This window comes from Lepidothrix coronata, unplaced genomic scaffold (assembly GCF_001604755.1).
Source record: "Lepidothrix coronata isolate B3197 unplaced genomic scaffold, Lepidothrix_coronata-1.0 Scaffold5, whole genome shotgun sequence".
In the NCBI taxonomy this organism is placed as follows: Eukaryota; Metazoa; Chordata; class Aves; order Passeriformes; family Pipridae; genus Lepidothrix; species Lepidothrix coronata.
Genome location: NW_016690185.1, coordinates 12,185,596 through 12,191,595, shown reverse-complemented (window position 1 = coordinate 12,191,595; position 6,000 = coordinate 12,185,596).

Below are 6,000 nucleotides of genomic sequence, written 5' to 3'. Positions count from 1 at the left end.
TTGTATTTTAGCCTAAACCGCAGAACACAGTCAGAAACTGGGTAACCGTGTACCCTTTGTGCTCTGAAGAAGATGAAGATTGATAAAGAGGTGATCTCAAAAGACCCCAGCCCCAATTCCCAGGAGGCAGATAGAGGGTGGTCCAGGGCAAAAGTCAGAGGGTGGAAAAATCTCGGATTGGACAGGCAGTATTATAAATTGTAACATCTGTAACAGCGTGGGGTGTGCATCTTGTAACTTTATGCCTAGGCACAAATTAAATCCTTTCCTTATCTTACCTTAAAAACTAAATTGTCTGAGTTTTTTTCTCCCTGAATTTTCTTTTTAGGCAACAGTTTGAAAGTTGTTAAAATCTTTAATGCCTCTTAAAAAAAGTAATTCTGTTGCATAGTCATCTGTATATTTTCTGAGTGACAAACACTAGAAAAACAAACAGCTATAGGAAGCATGCAGCTAAGAGCAAGAGACTAGCAGATGCCCTACAGCTTACTAAAAAGAGTGGTCAGTTTTTCACTACATGCAGCAGGCAATTGGATCAGGCCCTACATGTTTAAGAAGCAGACAAAGCAATTGCACAGTAGATATTCTGTAGGAAATCAGTGCAATACAGTGATTGTTGTAGAAGCTATATATTTTAATATATGCAATAAACTAATGGTAAAACTCTTTTTCCTCTGTTTTATCTTATCATTATGTTTTTGTACAGCAAGAACAGTTTCTTTTGCTAGTACAAAATTAGCTACATCTGTGGGACATTGTAACTTGTTCAGACACGGCTTATTTCAAATCCTTTGTGGTTTCGTCCTTAATGTTAAGACCCTGGTCTTAACATTGGTTAAGACCAATATTGGTATTCAATATTGAGAAAATATTGGTATTCAAAATAATTAAAGCTAAAACATATAACTGGAGGAAGGAGAAGAGAAAGAGAGCTTAAATGATATTTTTGGGGATGTCCTGAATACATAGTGATCATAAAATGTTGGTCATCTTAAACTGTGACATTTATGAAGTCTTATGCCTGGAGTTGGAGTGTAATTCAATCTCACTTCATTCTCCCACTGTCTGATGTACCCCCAGTTTGCTATATTCATTGTTTGTTTGAACATAAGCCAAAGCTGCTTCTACTGTTCCTCTGTCTACTCATGCTGTAGCATGAAGGTAAAAACCTGATCCCCTACTGCATGCAGCTGTAGATTTTCTGTAATAAGGGTACCAAACCCAAGGCATCAGGCTAAGGACTGAACAGCAGAATAGGATTCTTATAAAAGTTCAGGTGCCAAATTACCACAGAAACATATAGGAAAGCTGTGGTACATGCTGGAAGACCTAGACTGTGGGATGAGTTTTGAAATTAAGACTCTTAAATTTAATATGTACAGGTAGGTGTTTATAATTATGGTAATTGTCTAAGTCCTGATTTCAACTACAGCTGGAATGGCTGTTTAAGCTCAGGTTGTAGTCAGTGGGTATTCAGAGGATATGAATCATTTGCCACCTAAGTTGTTGTAGGGAACTTGAGATATCTACACAGAGAGTACCAATGAAGCAGTAGCTGAGAGCAAGGTGGGACCCATCTGGGCATCTTAAATGGTACTAGATGCTTATCTGTGGGGTACATAACAGAATTTTTGACATTTAGCCATGTAGAAATCTCCAAGTCTCAAACTGAGTCTATCCTAGCAACATCTTAACATCTTCCATTGACACCTTCTGCTCTGAACTCACTGCAGCCAAATCCATAGAGAAAGGGAACATCCACTGAGTTTCTAGTTGTTTTTTGAGATATTTTCTACCAGTACTCAACTGATCACAGAGGGTATATGCCATGAACGCATTCAATTGCCCCCCTTTTTTTTTGAGTCCCACTGCATAATCTGTCTTTACTGTTTTCTTTTCTTCAATGGAGGTGGACGAACCTTGTTCCTGCAATGGGTGACCACTGTCTATACTGCTATATAAGAACTATGCCATAACATCTTGTGACTGTTTCTAGATCTCCTTTTTGGCTAAATAACAGGGCAAATAATGGAGAGGGAAAAGCAGAACCCCGAGTACTGATGTGTACAGTCACAATGGGAGAGCATACAAGTGAGCAGGAAAAGCTGCTAAAATTCTGGGAGTAGCCAAGTTTGCTTTCCTAATTTTCTGACACTACATTTTGCAAATATCCTTAAACAACATTTACCTCATCTTTGTAACTCCCCTTGCCCCCTTATCTTTGATGTCTGTTTCATCTACCTAGCCAAATTCTGTCAAGATCCCTTTGTGTGTTTTTTTTTTTTATTCCACATTGTTTCAAAAAGCAATGAAGGTAATTATGAGTTGAAAATTAGGAGTAGGAGGAAGATTATGAGTACCTGTAAAATGAAAAATATTAATTGCTCAACAATGACCTCACTTTCCAAATGCAGATCTATTGGATTCTAACAGAGCTAGGTGCTGACCTTAACGTCCATATATTCCCTTACTTTTAATATTTTTTCTTCTCTAGATTAATATTTCTTTATCTGCATAAAATATTTCCATTTAATTTTATACACTTTATAAATGTTTATTATTTCAAAATTATCTGGCTGAAGTTGGAGGGATTATGTATTTGCAGATACTACTTAAAGACTGGGCTTTGAAATAATAATGTCAGCTCATTTCACTAATGCCTATAAAAGTATAATATGTCTTTGAAAATTAAACAGAAAAGCAAAGAAATATTTGAAAATAAGTTGCTAGTAAACATTTTTTTTTGAGGGAGGAAACATCAATATCAGGAACAGAATGTTTCTCTGTTTATTTAAAACATGCTACTATGTTAATTACTGCTACTGGAGAGCAAGTACCAGACTAAATAACATGGAAATTGTCATTCCTTTTTTTTTTTTTTTTAACAAATAGGTTTTACAGGCCATTCTGCAATATAATGAACCCATAAAATTGTTCAGGTTAGAAAACCATCATCCATCATAATTACGTACAGCATTAGGTGTATTAGGAAGCTAATCTCATTTCAGAGTCTGGAGTGGATGCTTTTATTAAATTACCAAACAGAGATGATGACAATAAGAGGAATTGTTGCTGATGGTGGAATGCATCAGTAACAACCACATGGGAAGCTCTCCCAGACGGTTTGACATCAGTACCAAATACTGGCAACATTGCTTTTCCTATCTAAAGCTAAAAGTGTGCAAGTGAAATGTGATGGCAGAGAATGAAATTGGCCCATAAGGTAGATTACAAATGACTTGCACACTTGCTCACACCTTGAAAAGAGGACACTCATCAGGAATATGAGGCCAGGGTTGGGCTGCTTCCCCTTCATTTCATCACGCATCATGCAGGCACGGAAATGAGTGCCTTATTTCTGCGTCACTGGTGGCCCCAATGCTTGTGCCACCCACGCTGCTGGGCCTGTGTGTCTGCTGGTTTGGGGCTAGGGCAGAAGGAGGTGGGAGGCAGGAATATAGTCAGGAAGGTGGGGCAGATCTGGGTACTGGCCTAGGAGGAAGGTGTGCTCTTTCAAAATCACACCATTCTGGTGTGGCTTAACTTCTAGCTCTTTCAGACATTATATACCATACTGTCCATGGATTCTCAAACAGCACGTGGTTGAAGTGACATGCCTTTCTTTTCAGTTTTACACACAATTACTAGAATATAATTGGCAGATACTCTGCCCTTCAGTCATTAAATATCCAGAGCATCCTCCATGGTGACTATGCATAGTAAGGTCTCAACATTTTCCCCTTTTTTTCCCCAGAGCTTTCCCCATTTCATTTAATTGTTTGACATTTGATCATGCTCCATAAGAAACAGGAAACATAAATGGATACATGATTCTGAACTCAATCCCCAGGTAATGCTTGTGTGGGAAGTCTAGAGAGAAGCCAATGAAATGCATTTAGAGACAAAATGGTGTAGCAGCACTCCCTTTCAGGAACTCTGATGATAACACTTAGAGACGGCTTCTTCACAAGGCCTGTGAATACACTCTTGCTAGCAGAAGAAATTAAAGGAATTTTTCTGTTTTATTTAGAAGTGTGAAACAGGGCATGTTCTCCCAGTCAATGGCTTTCCTACAGGAGTTAACAAAAATCTTCTGAGGGCATACCATGTTCTTAGCAGTATCTGATCAATGGTCTAGTAACTTTCATAATTATTTTATTATTATATTAAAAAGCTATTTAAGTATTTTTTACAGTACAAATAACATTTCAATCAAAAGTTTGTTTTATAATCCATCTTTCCCTCCCAGGTTGTAACATCATTGCTGTAACCGGTTGCTTTAAATAATCATATCACAAAGATTTTTACTTATTTAATAATAAAAGGTGGATGCTGATGATAAGTGAGCTAACTGCAGGTGAGGACCAGCATTTTCTTCATAAAACACCCAGCATTGCTAGGAAAGCATTTGGATACCTCCTTTCTATAGAATGAGAATGAACTTTGATCAGTAATGATTGTGTATTACTTCCAAGCCTAAAAAAAAGTACCCAAGTGGTGATCTGTAGATAAAGTATTCTCACTGATGAGGGGTCACTTCTAGAATAGGACATATGTTTTTGAAATCATATATAAAAGATGTACTATTCTCTGGAAAAAAGTTGACAGTGATCTCAGCTGAAGTTTTGTAAAACAAGAGTGATTTGGCTCAATCAACGAAGTTTTATGACAAAAATTTAGGATAATAATCAAGATGAGGCCTTAATTTGGAAGGGACTTGCATTATACTCTCATTAGTGCACCATCTAGTGGGATCATCTTGGATCAGCTTCGGTATATCAACGGCATGGGGAAAACACCTGTCCAGATAGTAATGCTAAAATCATTGCTAATAACCTATTAAAAGTAGATTGACCATGTATACAGCATTCCTGCAACAAAAAGGCATATCAGAATGTTTTTTTCCCTAGTAACTTTAATTCATGAAAGTGAGAAAATGACATTTCCAAGCATCAATTAACATAAGAACTATTTGTAGGCATCCGAGTCTTGCAGGTTAGGTTGTCCCTCCTTTCAGCATGCTTGCAGACCCATTGAGAACCATGTAAAGGGTAGTCTTGTTTTTTCAGATCTTTAACTTCGCTCCATTGTGTTGGTAGTTTAATGGACTTTTCTATTATTATTTGATTAGGATGCGTATTAAGTTTTCACTGCTCCAGCTATTTCTGAATTTTAGCAATCACCAAGATCTATGATGAAGCAAAAACAAACTTGCACTTCTCAAATTCTGCAGCTCTTCCCTAGGTGAGGCTAGGCTCTGCAGAGGCAGCCGCATTCCCAGCAACCGGGTGCTGTGGGATGTTTGCTGTGTATTTAATGTGCACGGAGATATCCTCCAGATGAAGCAGCCCAGCCCCGGGGCTCTAGGGAGCATTTGGCCCTGACATTTTCGCTTTGAAGAAGTGGGGAGCATGAGGACGCGCCTCAGCTGCCGTGCAGGTTGAGGTGAGCCTCGGGGCTCACCTGTCTCTCCTGCTCAGGCGGCTGGGTCAGGAGGAGCCCTGGTGCCAGGGCTACTGTCCTCACAGCCACGCGCGGCCTCCTCCTCCTCCTCCTCTTCCTCCTCCCGAGCCCAGTCCTGGCAGCCGTGTGAACGCAGCCTTCTTTCCTCGTGTTCCTGGCATCACTTGCCCCCTCTCTCAGCTGTATATCATGTACCTCTGCATTTAGAGGCACCTTTAAATAGATCTACAGTTTCCCACTCACTTTCTTTGAAGTGTCCATTCCCATTTGGAGAAGAAATGACCCAAGCTGAAGGCGGACCTGCAAAGCAGAGTCTTAACGTAGCAACTTCGTATTTTTCTCTGCAATATCGTTTCCTTGTTCATGTTTACCCCTTACTTCCGGATGCAACAGTATCTATTCCCTACATTACACTCTCCCCTCTCCCTATCCCCATTTTTTTCCACTCGCACGGGGCTGCCCCTCTCCCCCCGGACGCCCCCGGGCCCTGCAGCAGCGGGGTCCCCTCGGAGGCCCAAGCGCCGCCACGCCCGCTCC